Below are 16,773 nucleotides of genomic sequence, written 5' to 3' on the forward strand. Positions count from 1 at the left end.
AATCTTTATTGTTCAGATTATTACAATTGTTTCTCCTTCCCCCCCCCCCATATCTCCTCACCACCTGGTTCCCACTCCCCCTCTTCCTTTACCTCCCCCTGCCGCTGTCCTTATCCATAGGTGTATGATTTTTGTCCAGTCTCTTCCCTTACCCCCCACCACAGACACCCCTTTCCCCCTGAGAATTATCAATCCACTCCCATTCTATGCCTCTGATTCTATTATGTTCACCAGTTTATTCTGTTCCTCAGATTTTTAATGCACTTGACTTTTAGATTCACTTGTTGATAGATATGTATTTGTTGTTCATAATTTTTATCTTTACTTTTTTCTTCTTTTTCCTCTTTTTAAAGAATACCTTTCAGCATTTCATATAATACTGGTTTGGTGGTGATGAACTCCTTTAGCTTTTTCTTATCTGTGAAGCTCTTTATCTGCCCTTCAATTCTGAATGATAACTTTGCTGGGTAGAGTAGTCTTGGTGGTAGGTTCTTGCTATTCATCACTTTGAATATTTCTTGCCACTCCCGTCTGGCCTGCATAGTTTCTGTTGAGAAATCAGCTGATAGTCGTATGGGTGCTCCCTTGTAGGTAACTAACTGCTTTTTCTCTTGCTGCTTTTAATATTCTCTCTTTGTCTTTTGTCCTTGGCATTTTAATTATGATGTGTCTTGGTGTGGTCCTCTTTGGATTCCTCTTGTTTGGGGTTCTGTGTGCTTCCTCGACTTGTAAGTCTATTTCTTTCACCAGGTGGGAGAAGTTTTCTGTCATTATTTCTTCAAATAGGTTTTCAGTGTCTTGCTCTCTCTCTTCTTCTGGCACCCCCATAATTCTGATGTTGGTACGCTTGAAGTTGTCCCAGAGGCTTCTTACACTATCTTCAACTTTCTGAATTCTCTTCTCTTCTTGCTTCTCTGGAGGAGTGTCCTTTGCCTCTTTGTATTCCAAATCTTTGAGTTGATTCTTGTGTTCCTCTAGTCTGCTGTTGGGTCTCTGTATAATATTTTTTATTTCAGTCAGTGTATGTTTAATTTCTAGTTGGTCCTTTTTCATATCCTCGAGGGTCTCATTAAATTTATCTGCCTTTTCCATGAAATTCTTGAAAAACCTTATAACCGTGGTTTTGAACTCTAAGTCCATTCGTTTGTTCTCCTCCATTTCTTTTTTTTTTTGGGATCTGTTTCCTTGCCTCCTCATTTTCGCTGCTTCCCTGAGTTGGTTGGGTAGCTTTGTGTACTAGGTGTCCTATTGGTTCAACGGGTCAGCCTCCCAGTTACCTGAGGTGGACACTCTTGGTGTACCCCTTTGTGGACTGTGTGTACAGCCTTGTTGTAGTTAAGTCTTGATTATTGTTGGTGTCACTGGGAGGAATTGACCTCCAGGCCAATTGGCTGTGAGGACCTGCTGTGTCTATAACAGAAGAATTGCTGTGCTGGAGACACGTTTATGGGGCAGGACTTGTTCCAGTAGGGCTTTGGTGCTCACTGAGTCTGCCTCTTGAATGTGTCCCTTATGAGAGTGGTTGAAATCTGGTGTCGTCTCACACTGACCACTAGATACACTAGTGTCTGGATCTCTAATGGGGTGCAGGTCAGCTACTGTCTGAGGCCCCCCAGCAGTAGCTACAGCAAGAACTACAGTTTTCTCCTCTTTGCTTGGGCGGTTTTGGAGCAGTCTGACTGGAGCTGCAGTTTATTTGGTTAAGCTGTCACAGGGCAGGCCATTTATATGCAAAAGCCGCTGTGTGGAGCCTGGGCGGGTTTGTAGAATGTGCTGGGCGGGGTCTCAGGGCGGGGCTGGGTCTCAGGGTGTCACTAGGCTAGGGCGTGGCAAATGGCGATGGCTGCTAGTCTGCCTTTTCTGCCTTTCCCGTTTCCAAGTCCCCATGTCCTGTGCTCCAGCGCAGTAAACAATGATTGCTGGGTGCACCTCTGCAAAAAAGTCACTCTCACTTTCTGACCCGAAGGCCGAGAGTCCAGCTTCTCCCCATAGGCGTCTGGGTCCCCCGTGTGTCCCCAGAAACTGGATTTCAGAGTGATCGGGAGCTTATCTCCCTTCTGGTTGAAGAAAAGCTGCGCGCTCAGTTGCCGGCCACCAGCCCGATTCGCGTGCCTCCGTACCTCAGCTTTTCAGTGTTTGTGCTCCTTTCTCGTCTTAGTTGTAAATCTTCCACTCCGCCAGCTTTCCCGTGGTTCTGGGTGGTAGACGTTTTGTCTTTTAGTTGTTGTTTTGAAATTGTTGTGCAAGGTGGCAGTTTAGTTGTTTAACTTTGCCGCCATCTTGGTTCCACCGACCCAGTCATTTTTTAGTAATCTCCATGTATTTGTAGATTTTCCTACTTCCTTTTTGCAGTTGATTTCTAATTTCAAATCATTGTGGTCAGAGAATATGTTTGGTATAACTTCAGTCTTCTTGAATTTGTGGATGCTAGTTCTGTGACCCAACATATGGTCTATCCTTGAGAATGTTTCATGTGCACTGGAGAAGAATGTGTAATCCAGTGGTTCTCAACCTTCCTAATGCCATGACCCTTTTATACAGTTCCTCATATTGTGGTGACCCCCAACCATAAAATTATTTTTGTTGCTACTTCATAACTGTAATTTTGCTACTGTTATGAATCGTAATGTAAATATCTGTGTTTTCCGATGATCTTAGACTCCACAGCAGCTTTTCATGACCCACAGGTTGAGAACTGCTAGCAGGGTCGCCTAAGACCATCAGAAAACACAGATATTTACATTACGATTCCTAACAATAGCAAAACTACAGTTACGAAGTAGCAACGAAAATAATTTTATGGTTGGGGGTCACCACAACATGAGGAACTGTATTAAAGGGTCGCGGCATTAGGAAGGTTGAGAAACACCGGTGTAATCTGATGTCCTGGGATGAAATATTCTGTAAATGTCAATTACGTCCATTGGTTTAGTGATTCGTTTAAGGCCCATATTTCTTTATTGATTTTCTGTTTGGTTGATCTGTCTAGAGCTGTCACTGGAGTATTAAGGTCTCCAACTATGATTGTGTTTTTATCTGTTTCTCCCTTTAGTTCTGTAAGTAGTTGTATTATATATTTCGGTGCTCCCTGATTGGGTGCATGTATATTAAGAAGTGTTATGCTTTCTTGATATAATGCTCCTTTTATCATTATAAAGTGTCCATCTTTGTTTCTTGTTATCTTGAGATCTATTTTATCAGATATAAGTATGGCTACACCTGCTTTTTCTGCGGGTGTTATTTGCTTAGAGAATCATTTTCTACCCTTTTATTTTGAATCTACCTTTGTTTTTGCTGCTTAGATGTGTCTCTGGTAGGCAGCATATGGTTGGATTTTGTTTTTGGATCCACTCTGCTGCTCTGTGCCTCTTTACTGGTGAATTCGGGCCATCTACATTTAGGGTAATTTTGATGCATGAGGATTTCCTACAGCCATTTTACCTTTTGTTTTCTGGTAGCTCTGTGCCTCCATTGGTTCTTTTCTTTTGTGCTTCTGTCTGTGGTTTTTGTTTGGTGGTATTCCACACTTCTTTCCTCTGTTTCCTTAGCTTTTAAGCTATGTGTCCCATTTTGGGAATTTTTGTGTGTGGTTGCCATTCTTCATTATAAAGAATGAAGTTGTATATATACCACATTTCCCCCCATTTTGAGTGCAACTGATCTTCATCCTCCTTTGCCAGTTCAGACCTTTCCCCTTTCCCCTTATATGCTTTTGTTGTCACAAATTATCCCTGTTTATGCTGTAAGTTTTGTGGTATCTTACTCTTCGTGTTCAATGGAAGTTTTCTGGTGATAAAACCCCTCAGCTTCTATATTCTGGAAATGTCCTTATTTCTCTGTCATATTTAAAGGATAATTTTGGTGGATATATTATTCATGGCTGGTAATTTCTCTCTGTCAGACATTTGAATATTTGGCTCCACTGTCTTCTGGCTTGTAGAGTTTCTGCTGAGAAGTTGGGTGAAATTCTGATGGGTTTTCCTTTCTAGGTCACTTCCTTCTTTTCCCTGGCTGCTGTGAGAATTTTTCTTTGTCATTAATTTTTGACAGCTTTAATACCAAGTGCCTTGGAGAGGGCCTCTTTGGATTGAGGTAACTAGGTGTACTGTTTGCTTCTTGGATTCGAGGATCTAGTTCTTTCTATAGTTTTGGGAAGTTCTCATGCACTATTTGTTTGAATAGGCCCTCTGTCCCATGCTCCCTCCCCTCCTCCTCTGGAATGTCTACAATTCTAATATTTCTCTTTCTGGTGGAGTCAGATAAGTCTCAGAGAGCTCCTTCATTTTTCTTTATTCTCAGGTCTCTCTTCTTCCCTTTGAGTCATTTCTTGATTCCTATCTTCAATGTCACTAGTTCTTTCCTCTAACTGGTTGGTTCTGTTTTGATGCTCAGTAGTTCACTCTTAATCTCCTTAATTGCCGGCTTCATTTCCAGGAGTTCTGATAGATTCATTTTTAAAGTTTAAATTTCCTTGGAGAAATACTCCTTTTGTTCATGGATTTGTTTTCTGAGAGCACTGGATTTCCTGTCACTATTTTCTCGCATCTCGTTGAGGATTTTCAGACCTGTAATTGTGACGTCTCTGTCACTTTTATCACACAATCCCACGCGTTGCAGCCTGCTTTCTGGGGTTTTTCCCTTTTTTTCTGGTCGTTGTGGTTCCTGTGGTTCCTCATGGTATTTGCTGCCCTCCATTGTTTTTCCATTTATATCAGAGGGTGTTTCTATTATGTTCCAGTAGATGGCGCTGAATCACAAGCCTTTCCTCCGTGCTCTCGCAGGTTTGAGCCTGTGGCTTCAGAGGCTTCCCTAAGGACTGTGCCGCCTTGCTGCTGGGCTTGGGGTGAGTGCGGGGGGGTGAGGTTCCTTTTACCTTCACCGTAATGGCGACCCCTGACCTCCATGGGTGCAGCCCAAGCACCCCTTCTGGGGGTTAGTTACAGAGGGAAGCAGCGACTGGACTGCATCTTGGTTTCCGGACCATGTGCTCCTGGAGCCAACGCCAGGGGCCGCAGGAGGCGAGTGTTGGAGGCCAAGCAGCGGCGGGGCTCTGTGATTCCCGTTTTGTCCAAGCTCCGCCGCCAGGCGCGGTGCTCTGACCCGCGGGCATCTGCGGACTCAGCCCGTGTAGCTCTGGCAGCTCGTGTGTGTGCAACTCGGACCCTATTCACACGCGCCCTCGGTTCAGATGCGGTTCTCTCGCCATCACGCGCCACCAGCCCTCTCCTCTCCGGCTGTTCCAGCGCGTGTCTGCGCTCCCTCCCTCTCCGCTCCCCGATTAATTCCCGGGCGCGCACGTAGGTGTCTCAGGGTGCGGGTGTCTCAGGCGTGCATCTGTGTCGAGCAGGGACTTCTTTGTTTAATTATAGGTCAGGGGGAGAGGAAAGGCGCGCCCTTGTGCCGCCGTTCCTCTGCCGTCAGCACCCAGGGGTCTTAAACGGACACCAGCCCCTCATACAAGCGCATGCCCAGAGGGCAGGCTGCAGTCATGAACAAGTGCACGTTCTGGCTGGCCTTCCCCAACAGTCTTCCCTGACTCCCAGGGCCTACATGCCTCCGTGCCAAAGCGCTCTACCTGCGGACCCTAACTAGGCCCTGTCTCTGTCTCTGTGGCACCGGAGAGGCCAGTATCTCCATCGCTTGTGGGAGTGAGGCCCCTGGGGTCCCGCTGAAATAAGCATTTTCAGAAGCCCCCGCGGAGAATGCGATGTGGTAAAGGCGTTATTTGTCTGCAGTTACATCCATCGGCCCCTAAGCCAGTCCCGAAAGGTGCGCTGGGGTCCAGCAGAGCCCAAGGCGTGTCCAGAGCTTCCGTCCCTGTTGCAGCCGGTCTAGTCCAGCGTCAGGCTGATTAAGGTCCATCAGTCCACGTGTGGATCCCACAGGGCTCTGAGCCACTGGGCACAGGGGAGTGCATCCCTGGAGCAGGAGGCCCAAGAGGACCAGAGGCTGACTCCTTTGTCTGGAGGTGAAACATTCAGGCTTCCTGCCCTCGCAGTGGCCACGCCTATTCTGGCCACTGACCTGCTTCCTGGTGTGATTAACAGACAGGTAAGCACCTTCCATGTCACCGGACCTTACTGGGCATACTCCAGACCGCCTTGTCCCGTCCCTTCCCCGCCCATCAGCAGGGAACAGGCTCCGAGAGTGTTAAATCGGGAAAGCTGTGTAAATGCCATGCCTAATGCTCTCTTCTTCCCTCCACTCCTTTCCTGGTAAATAATAACCAGATTACTGCGCGGCATCTCTGCATCTGCCTTCGCCTCCCCGCATGGCCCCTCAAGGCAGTCTGTGGCCTCCTCCAGGGCCCGGGAGTATCAGCGCCACCCCCAGCTCATCCTCCGGGCTGCACTCACCCAGTGTTAATGTAACAGTCTGAGCAGCACCGCTCCTGCTCCGTACACAGGAGACACCCCCACCAACCAGCCTGGCCAGGAGTCTGTGGGCCTCCGTGGACGCCTTCCCTCTGCAGGCAGTGTTGTGGGTGACCCGCGAATGACGACCACCAGTCAGTCAAATTGAAATTTAGGAAGCCTTTATTACGAACGAACTCGAGTCCGGGCTCACGTCTCAACTGGCACCGCAGGACTGGTGGTCGTCATTCGCGGGTCGCCCACAACAGCAGCTGCGGTGCTTGTGAGCTCTGAGCCCCGCGGAGGGCCACCTTGTCTGTTAGCCCACGCTGCGTCCCATTCTCCCCAGGGCGTTGGGCTGTGGTGGACCCCACCAAGTCCCACTGGCTCCACTGAGGTCAGTCTTCTGGGGATCCCAATGTGGAGAGTGGGGTGCCGGTCATTTGAACTCACCCCTTCCTTGGGAGGAGCTGGGCGAGAGGGGTTCTCTGAGCCCATGGCCCTGCACCAGTGTAACCGGACAACCAAGGGCCCGGGCTGCCGTCACCACCTGAGCCAGTAAAGCAGAGACAGGGTGGAGTCACTATGACCGTTGATTCCAATCCTGCGGGCAGCATGGAGAGCAGCAGGTCAGCCACAGACACCTGCTCTGCCCGCCCCCCACAAACCGGCTGCTAATATTGGGTGGAGGGACAAAGAGTATGTGGGGAGTAGCCAAAGGCTATGCCAAACGGGCAGTTTACAGGTAGGCAGGCTGGAGATTTGCAAAGGCCTGTGGGTATGCAAAGGCTGGGCCTTCAAAGGGCTAGTGATCTGCAAGGGCTGGGTCTTCCAAGGGCTGGCGGCTCTGGTTTCTGCAACAAAGTTGTTCATCTTTCCATGAGAATAGAGCGGATGGGCTGCATTTCCAGGTGAGCTCCCAGGACCCGTGTGTAACTGCCAGCCAGGTTAGAGTGCGCCTTCTGTAACCAGAACAACACAATCACAGTTAACAGAGCATGATTCATATTTCTTACAATTCTAGCTGGTTCCCCAACCTTCTATTTCTGCTCTATCACCAGGGCACGGACTACAGTGGACAACATCTGGAATCTGTAAGCACATTCTTGCACTCCATTATGCCCTGCTGGGGGCTCTCACCACTCCTGCCATTTTCCTGTTGTTCTCATTGTAGGTTTCATGATTAACGGTCTTCAGCTTCCAGTAAACCGCCTCGCCCAGTTTCCAGTGACCCCCACACCTGGCCCACCTGCACCTGGTCCCACCGGTTACTCTGACTGACCCGCACAAGGGACATATATATCCCGCCCCCCCTACTCAGCCTTGCTGACATGGCACACTGGTCTCAGCCTGCTTAAACTCTCACAGCGTCCCCTGGCCTGGCTCCTTTCCGCAGGGACCTGACATTCCTCTTTACAAGCTCTGGGGAGGCCTGAATGGTGGCCTTACAAACTCAGAGACAAACCGTGGTCTGAGATTAAAGTTTTTAAACTAAAAGCAGTTTATGACAGCTAGTCATAAACTGTCTTAGGCTAGAATCTTCCTTGACAAAGGTTCATTTTCACCGAAATCAAGCCTGCCTATTGTCTTTTTGCATCTATGATAACATACCTTTGGAATGTCAAGGTAAGTTCCTTCCCTCCCCTCAAAGCACAGGCACCACTCCGCTCCTCTCTGCTCTGGGGACCACAAATCCCCTCATTGTTATCCTGTTAATTGTCGGCTGTTGACTATGCTGCACCCACCTTGTAAGAGAAGCATGTGTCTATCATTTTGCTTTTTATCCAATCCCAGAGTCCAACCCTTTGCTTTTTCCCGCCTCCCTAATCCATCACCAATGGATTCCGTGTAACCGCTTCCTTCTTCTCTTCTGATTGTAATGTTTGAAATAAGGCGCAGTGCTTCCATCCTCTGGAGCGGTTTCTCAATCCCTTAAGATTCTGCTTCCAGGCGGTTGTTGACAGTTTGGCGCAAATAAACTCCCAGAAACCCTCTCCAGGTTCGAATGTTTCTTACGTGGCCTTGGCTTTGCAGGTGCCTGGAGCAGGAGCTTTTCACTTCGTTTTGGATTTCCCACAGAGGGAACCGGTGCTGGGTGGTGGTGGTGGATTTCCCACAGAGGGAACCGGTGCTGGGTGGTGGTGGCGGATTTCCCACAGAGGGAACCGGTGCTGGGTGGTGGTGGATTTCCCACAGAGGGAACCGGTGCTGGGTGGTGGTGGCGGATTTCCCACAGAGGGAACCGGTGCTGGGTGGTGGTGGTAGATTTCCCACAGAGGGAACCGGTGCTGGGTGGTGGCGGATTTCCCACAGAAGGAACTGGTGCTGGGTGGTGGTGGATTTCCCACAGAGGGAACCGGTGCTGGGTGGTGGTGGTGGATTTCCCACAGAGGGAACTGGTGCTGGGTGGTGGTGGCGGATTTCCCACAGAGGGAACCGGTGCTGGGTGGTGGTGGCAGATTTCCCACAGAGGGAACGGGTGCTGGGTGGTGGTGGATTTCCCACAAAGGGAACCGGTGCTGGGTGGTGGTGGATTTCCCACAGAGGGAACCGGTGCTCGGTGGTGGTGGTGGATTTCCCACAGAGGGAACCGGTGCTGGGTGGTGGCGGATTTCCCACAGAGGGAACCGGTGCTGGGTGGTGGTGGATTTCCAACAGAGGGAACTGGTGCTGGGTGGTGGTGGTGGATTTCCCACAGCGGGAACTGGTGCTGGGTGGTGGTGGATTTCCCACATAGGGAACCGGTGCTGGGTGGTGGTGGATTTCCCACAGAGGGAACCGGTGCTGGGTGGTGGTGGATTTCCCACAGAGGGAACCGGTGCTGGGTGGTGGTGGTGGATTTCCGACAGAGGGAACCGGTGCTGGGTGGTGGTGGCGGATTTCCCACAGAGGGAACCGGTGCTGGGTGGTGGTGGATTTCCCACAGAGGGAACCGGTGCTGGGTGGTGGTGGCGGATTTCCCACAGAGGGAACTGGTGCTGGGTGGTGGTGGCGGATTTCCCACAGAGGGAACCGGTGCTGGGTGGTGGTGGCAGATTTCCCACAGAGGGAACGGGTGCTGGGTGGTGGTGGATTTCCCACAGAGGGAACTGGTGCTGGGTGGCGGCGGATTTCCCACAGAGGGAACCGGTGCTGGGTGGTGGTGGTGGATTTCCCACAGAGGGAACCGGTGCTGGGTGGTGGCGGATTTCCCACAGAGGGAACCGGTGCTGGGTGGTGGTGGATTTCCCACAGAGGGAACTGGTGCTGGGTGGTGGTGGTGGATTTCCCACAGCGGGAACTGGTGCTGGGTGGTGGTGGATTTCCCACATAGGGAAGCGGTGCTGGGTGGTGGTGGATTTCCCACCGAGGGAACCGGTGCTGGGTGGTGGCGGATTTCCCACAGAGGGAACCGGTGCTGGGTGGTGGCGGATTTCCCACAGAGGGAACTGGTGCTGGGTGGTGGTGGTGGATTTCCCATAGAGGGAACTGGTGCTGGGTGGTGGTGGTGGATTTCCCATAGAGGGAACCGGTGCTAGGTGGTGGTGGTGGATTTCCCACAGAGGGAACTGGTGCTGGGTGGTGGTGGATTTCCCACATAGGGAAGCGGTGCTGGGTGGTGGTGGATTTCCCACAGAGGGAACCAGTGCTGGGTGGTGGTGGATTTCCCACAGAGGGAACTGGTGCTGGGTGGTGGTGGTGGATTTCCTACAGAGGGAACCGGTGCTGGGTGGTGGTGGTGGATTTCCCACAGAGGGAACCGGTGCTGGCTGGTGGTGGTGGATTTCTCACAGTGGGAACGGGTGCTGGGTGGTGGTGGCGGATTTCCGACAGAGGGAACCGGTGCTGGGTGGTGGTGGATTTCCCACAGAGGGAACCGGTGCTGGATGGTGGCAGATTTCCAACAGAGGGAACCGGTGCTGGGTGGTGGCGGATTTCCCACAGAGGGAACCGGTGCTGGGTGGTGGTGGCGGATTTCCCACAGAGGGAACTGGTGCTGGGTGGTGGCAGATTTCCAACAGAGGGAACCGGTGCTGGGTGGTGGCGGATTTCCCACAGAGGGAACCGGTGCTGGGTGGTGGCGGATTTCCCACAGAGGGAACCGGTGCTGGGTGGTGGTGATGGATTTCCCACAGAGGGAACCGGTGCTGGGTGGTGGTGGTGGATTTCCTACAGAGGGAACCGGTGCTGGGTGGTGGTGGTGGATTTCCCACAGAGGGAACCGGTGCTGGCTGGTGGTGGTGGATTTCTCACAGTGGGAACGGGTGCTGGGTGGTGGTGGCGGATTTCCGACAGAGGGAACCGGTGCTGGGTGGTGGTGGTGGATTTCCCACAGAGGGAACTGGTGCTGGGTGGTGGTGGTGGATTTCCACAGCAGGAACTGGTGCTGGGTGGTGGTGGATTGCCCACATAGGGAAGCGGTGCTGGGTGGTGGTGGATTTCCCACAGAGGGAACCGGTGCTGGGTGGTGGTGGTGGATTTCCCACAGAGGGAACCGGTGCTGGGTGGTGGTGGTGGATTTCCCACAGAGGGAACTGGTGCTGGGTGGTGGTGGTGGATTTCCACAGCAGGAACTGGTGCTGGGTGGTGGTGGATTGCCCACATAGGGAAGCGGTGCTGGGTGGTGGTGGATTTCCCACAGAGGGAACCGGTGCTGGGTGGTGGTGGTGGATTTCCCACAGAGGGAACCGGTGCTGGGTGGTGGCGGATTTCCCACAGAGGGAACCGGCTCTGGGTGGTGGTGGATTTCCCACAGAGGGAACCGGTGCTGGGTGGTGATGGTTGATTTCTCACAGAGGGAACTGGTGCTGGGTGGTGGTGGATTTCCCACATAGGGAACTGGTGCTGGGTGGTGGCAGATTTCCCACAGAGGGAACCGGTGCTGGGTGGTGGCAGATTTTCCACAGAGGGAACCGGTGCTGGGTGGTGGCGGATTTCCCACAGAGGGAACCGGTGCTGGGTGGTGGTGGATTTCCCACAGAGGGAACCGGTGCTGGGTGGTGGTGATGGATTTCCCACAGAGGGAACCGGTGCTGGGTGGTGGTGGTGGATTTCCCACAGAGGGAACCGGTGCTGGCTGGTGGTGGCGGATTTCTCACAGTGGGAACGGGTGCTGGGTGGTGGTGGCGGATTTCCGACATAGGGAACCGGTGCTGGGTGGTGGTGGTGGATTTCCCACAGAGGGAACTGGTGCTGGGTGGTGGTGGTGGATTTCCCACAGCGGGAACTGGTGCTGGGTGGTGGTGGATTGCCCACATAGGGAAGTGGTGCTGGGTGGTGGTGGATTTCCCACAGAGGAAACCGGTGCTGGGTGGTGGCGGATTTCCCACAGAGGGAACCAGTGCTGGGTGGTGGTGGATTTCCCACAGAGGGAACTGGTGCTGGGTGGTGGTGATGGATTTCCCACAGAGGGAACCGGTGCTGGCTGGTGGTGGCGGATTTCTCACAGTGGGAACGGGTGCTGGGTGGTGGTGGTGGATTTCCCACAGAGGGAACTGGTGCTGGGTGGTGGTGGTGGATTCCCACAGCGGGAACTGGTGCTGGGTGGTGGTGGATTTCCCACAGAGGGAACCAGTGCTGGGTGGTGGTGGATTTCCCACAGAGGGAACTGGTGCTGGGTGGTGGTGATGGATTTCCCACAGAGGGAACCGGTGCTGGGTGGTGGTGGTGGATTTCCTACAGAGGGAACCGGTGCTGGGTGGTGGATTTCCCACAGAGGGAACCGGTGCTGGCTGGTGGTGGCGGATTTCTCACAGTGGGAACGGGTGCTGGGTGGTGGTGGCGGATTTCCCACAGAGGGAACCGGTGCTGGGTGGTGGTGGTGGATTTCCCACAGAGGGAACCGGTGCTGGGTGGTGGCAGATTTCCCACAGAGGGAACCGGTGCTGGGTGGTGGTGGATTTCCCACAGAGGGAACCGGTGCTGGGTGGTGGTGGCGGATTTCCCACAGAGGGAACCGGTGCTGGGTGGTGGTGGATTTCCCACAGAGGGAACCGGTGCTGGGTGGTGGCGGATTTCCCACAGAGGGAACCGGTGCTGGGTGGTGGTGGTGGATTTCCCACAGAGGGAACCGGTGCTGGGTGGTGGCGGATTTCCCACAGAGGGAACCGGTGCTGGGTGGTGGTGGTGGATTTCCCACAGAGGGAACCGGTGCTGGGTGGTGGTGGTGGATTTCCCACAGAGGGAACCGGTGCTGGGTGGTGGTGGTGGATTTCCCACAGAGGGAACCAGTGCTGGGTGGTGGTGGTGGATTTCCCACAGAGGGAACCGGTGCTGGGTGGTGGTGGTGGATTTCTCACAGTGGGAACGGGTGCTGGGTGGTGGTGGCGGATTTCCGACAGAGGGAACCGGTGCTGGGTGGTGGTGGTGGATTTCCCACAGAGGGAACTGGTGCTGGGTGGTGGTGGTGGATTTCCCACAGCAGGAACTGGTGCTGGGTGGTGGTGGATTGCCCACATAGGGAAGCGGTGCTGGGTGGTGGTGGATTTCCCACAGAGGGAACCGTTGCTGGGTGGTGGCGGATTTCCCACAGAGGGAAGCGGTGCTGGTTGGTGGTGGATTTCCCACAGAGGGAACCGGTGCTGGGTGGTGGTGGATTTCCCACAGAGGGAACCGGTGCTGGGTGGTGGTGGTGGATTTCCCACAGAGGGAACCGGTGCTGGGTGGTGGTGGATTTCCCACAGAGGGAACCGGTGCTGGGTGGTGGCGGGAGGGAGGCCCACGCTTCCCACTCTGCCATCTTGCTTATGGCAGCCCTGATCCATGATTTAAGTCGAGAGTAATGTTTTGGGGAAACCCTGTCCCATGGGTGTGCAGAAGGAGACTAAGGGAGGCTCGCAGGTGTAACTCCTCTGGCACAGATTTTAGTCACTTCACTATTTTCAGATTTACTCTCCCCCCAGATTTCCTTGGCTTGTTGTGTCTAGAGATCAGAGTTTCACCTGAAAAGCAACCTTCTCTTTGAAGTTCCCTGGATGCACACACTTTCATCAGTTGTGTTGTCACCAATTTTTCAGGGAAGTTACAGTCCTTGCTGTTAGCTGTTCTCGTTGTGCCTGCCTGGTCATCCTGTCAGTGGCCTTACCAGTGTTTGGGGAGAAAGTGGCCATACTTGCCTGCCCCCACAGGCATAGACCTCTGTTCCCACAGCCCATCAGCACAGCGAGGGGACAGGCGGGAGGCGCTGAGGAGGCAGCTAGGCAGATGGGGGGCGGGGTGCTTGGAGCCCCAGGGGACCGTGAGCCAGGGAAGGGGGAGCTGCTAGGCCTGATCAAATAATTGAATGACACCCCCACGCCTGGGAACTGACTTTAGAACAAACACTTCACAACCCATGTCCCCACCCCCCTTTTTTCTTTTTTTTATTAAGGTATTATATGTGTACATATCTTACCATTGCCACGTCCCCTTTCACTTAGACCAGTGATGGCAAACCTATGACACACGTGTCAGCACTGACACGCGTAGCCATTTCTGATGACATGCGGCCGCATGCCGAGGATGAAACATTTGCTGCTCCTGAGGATGAAACATTTGCGACTAGAGTCTTAGAGTTAGTTTTTTCCTCAAAGTGACACACTACCCGAGTTATGCTCAGTTTTTTGGCGAAGTTTGGCACACCAAGCTCAAAAGGTTGCCCATTACTGACTTAGACCGCATTCCACTTGCTGAGACCATCATTTCCCCTTCAGACTTCCCCAGGATTGGACCTGCCCAGAGAGTCCCGTCCCCTAGACTCGAGTACTTTATTATTTTTTAAAAAATATATTTTATTGATTTTTTACAGAGAGGAAGGGAGAGGGCTAGAGAGTTAGAAACATCGATCAGCTGCCTCCTGCACACCTCCCCACTGGGGATGTGCCCACAACCAAGGTACATGCCCTTGACTGGAATCAAACCTGGGGCCCTTCAGTCCGCAGGCCGAGCTCTATCCACTGAGCCAAACCGGCCAGGGCGACTGGAGTACTTTAGAACCTCTGCCCCCAGTCCCTGGGTGCTGGCGCCATTTGGGGCTCAGCCCATCTGGGGTTCCAGATGACGTAATAAATTTGTATTTCTTTACCACTTTCTGCCCCGTGCTTCCTAGCTCTGGCGCCTACCGGTAGCCAGAGGGGAGGGGGAGCCGAGAGGGGGAGAGGGGAGAGTGGGTGAGAGCGAGGCTGGGTGTGAGTGCAAGAGGGTGGGAGCGGAGGGAGAGAGGTGTCAGGAGGCGGGCAGGCGGGGCGAGGGGAGGAATGTGGGGGGATGGAGGGGCTGGGGGAGGTGTGAGGCCGGGACCGCCCCAGGTGAGGGGTCGGTGTTAGAGGGAAGGCCTGTAAGGAGGAAACTGGAATGGGGGGCACGTGGGCTGGGAGGGGCCCCCAGCGCCGGCCGCGCTGCTCCCCGTCCCCACGGGGGGTCCTGCCCCCCGCCTGGCGGGTGGAGGGCGCCCAGGGACCTGGTCCGAGCAGAGCGGTTCCGGGAGGCTGAGCTTCAGTTCGGGGAGGAGAGGCGCCCCGTCCCTCCTCACAACAGCGACTCTGCGGTTCGGTTCGGCTGAAACCTGGACGCGGGCAGCGCCGGCGCCTCTGCTTCCCTGGAGCCGCAGGGACAAGGGGGTCCCCTTCGGGAATTCCCCGCCTCCCCGCCCTCCTTCCTCCCTAAACACCGCTCACTTGGAGTGGATTTAAGGCTCACAAGAAGTTGCAAAAACAGGGCCGCCGAAAAAGAGAAAGAGAAGCCTCCCCCCCCCCCCCCCCCCCATGATGGCATCTGAAGTCACACATCTGAGAACAGAATTGACCCAGATCATAAACCGCAGCCCTGCTCGGAGGTCACGGTTGGACACCTTCCCTTTGGGCCTCGGGCGCCGAGCGTCGGGCTCGGCCTGGAGTGGCCGCTGCCGTGGGAGTACAAGGGCTTCGCCGCCGCAGGAGCCCCTCACGCGGCGTCTCCAGCCGGACCTCCCGAGCCCAACCCCAACCTCCCGAGCCCAACCCCAACCTCCCCAGCCCAACCCCAACCTCCCCAGCCCAACCCGACCGCCAGGACCTGCCCTCCACCACAGCCTGTCATTGCAGCCGTGTCACAGGAGCAAGGCCACGCGTGTGTCACCTCTGGCGATGGGCTCTCAAACTCAATGTCCTGGGGCCCATCCAAGCTCCTCTGTGGATCGGCCGGTGTGCGCCGTTCTGTGGCCCCCGGCCTCCCATCCGGCGGACGCCCGGTTATCACTGCCCGCCGAGGGCCTTGGGGTTATTTCTGGTTCTGGGCTGTGACCGGTGAAGTGCTCGGAATCTGCGGCGCGGGCTTCGGTGTGGGCGTGGCTTGTCTGTCGGTACAAACGCGGCTAGATCGCACGGTAAGCGCACGTTTTATAAGAAACGGACGCCGTTTCCCCAGTTGCCGCGCACTGTGCGTTCCGAAGCAGGGCCTGAGCCTCCCGTCCTTGCAACGCTAGGTATTATCAGTACGTCTTACCAACAGCTTGTGGATCTCCAGAGCTGCCGCACCATGTTCAAGCTTCAGGTCCCTCATGCCTAATGATGTTCACTGCCTTCTCCCCCGTCTTACCGCGTCCCTTCTCTTAAATAACCCAATCCTGCAGTTTGGCTGAAGCCTGGACTGTGGATCTAGTTTTCCTTTTATGGATTGTGCGTATCGTGTTATAGCTAAGCCATGATATTTTCTCCTATGTTTTATTTTAAAAGTTTTACAGTTTATATTTAGATTTATGATCAATTTTTACTTAATTTTATTTTTAAAAATAAAGTATGAGATTTAGGTTGAGGTTCATTTTCCTTTGTTTAGTGGAAGTCCAGTTATTTCAATCATACCATTTATCAAAAATGCCATTTTCTATGAATTCCCCCCCCCCCCCCCCCCCAAAAAAAAGCCACTGAATTGCTCTTGCACCTTTGTCAAAAACCAGTTGGGGATACATGTGTGGGTGTTCATCTGTACGATCACGTTCTGTTGATACCTGGCCTATTCCTCTTCTAGAACTATCCTGTCTTGACACTGTAGTTATGTAGTACTTCCTAACATTGTGCCATAGTGTGATTCCTCCGACTTTATTACTCTTTTTTCTTTATTTTTTAAAAATTTCTTTATTGATTAAGGTGTTACATATGTGTCCTTTCCCCCCCATTACCTCCCCAACCCTCCATTCATGCCCTTACCCCCCTGTTGTCTGTGCCCATTGGTTAGGCTCATATGCATGCATATAAGTCCTTTGGTTGATCTCTCCCCGTTACCCCCACTGTCCCCTACCTTCCCTGAGGTTTGACGTTCTGATCGATGTTTCTCTGTCTCTGGATCTGTTTTCGACTTTATTACTCTTTTTCAGTATTGTTTGTTATTCTTGTTCTTTTAACTTTCCTCATAAATTTTAGGGCCAGCTTGTCTATATCTACAAAAGAAAGCTCTTGCTAAGAATTACTGCAAACTTACATAGATATTT

This window comes from Eptesicus fuscus, chromosome 10 (genome assembly GCF_027574615.1).
Source record: "Eptesicus fuscus isolate TK198812 chromosome 10, DD_ASM_mEF_20220401, whole genome shotgun sequence".
Taxonomy (NCBI): domain Eukaryota; kingdom Metazoa; phylum Chordata; class Mammalia; order Chiroptera; family Vespertilionidae; genus Eptesicus; species Eptesicus fuscus.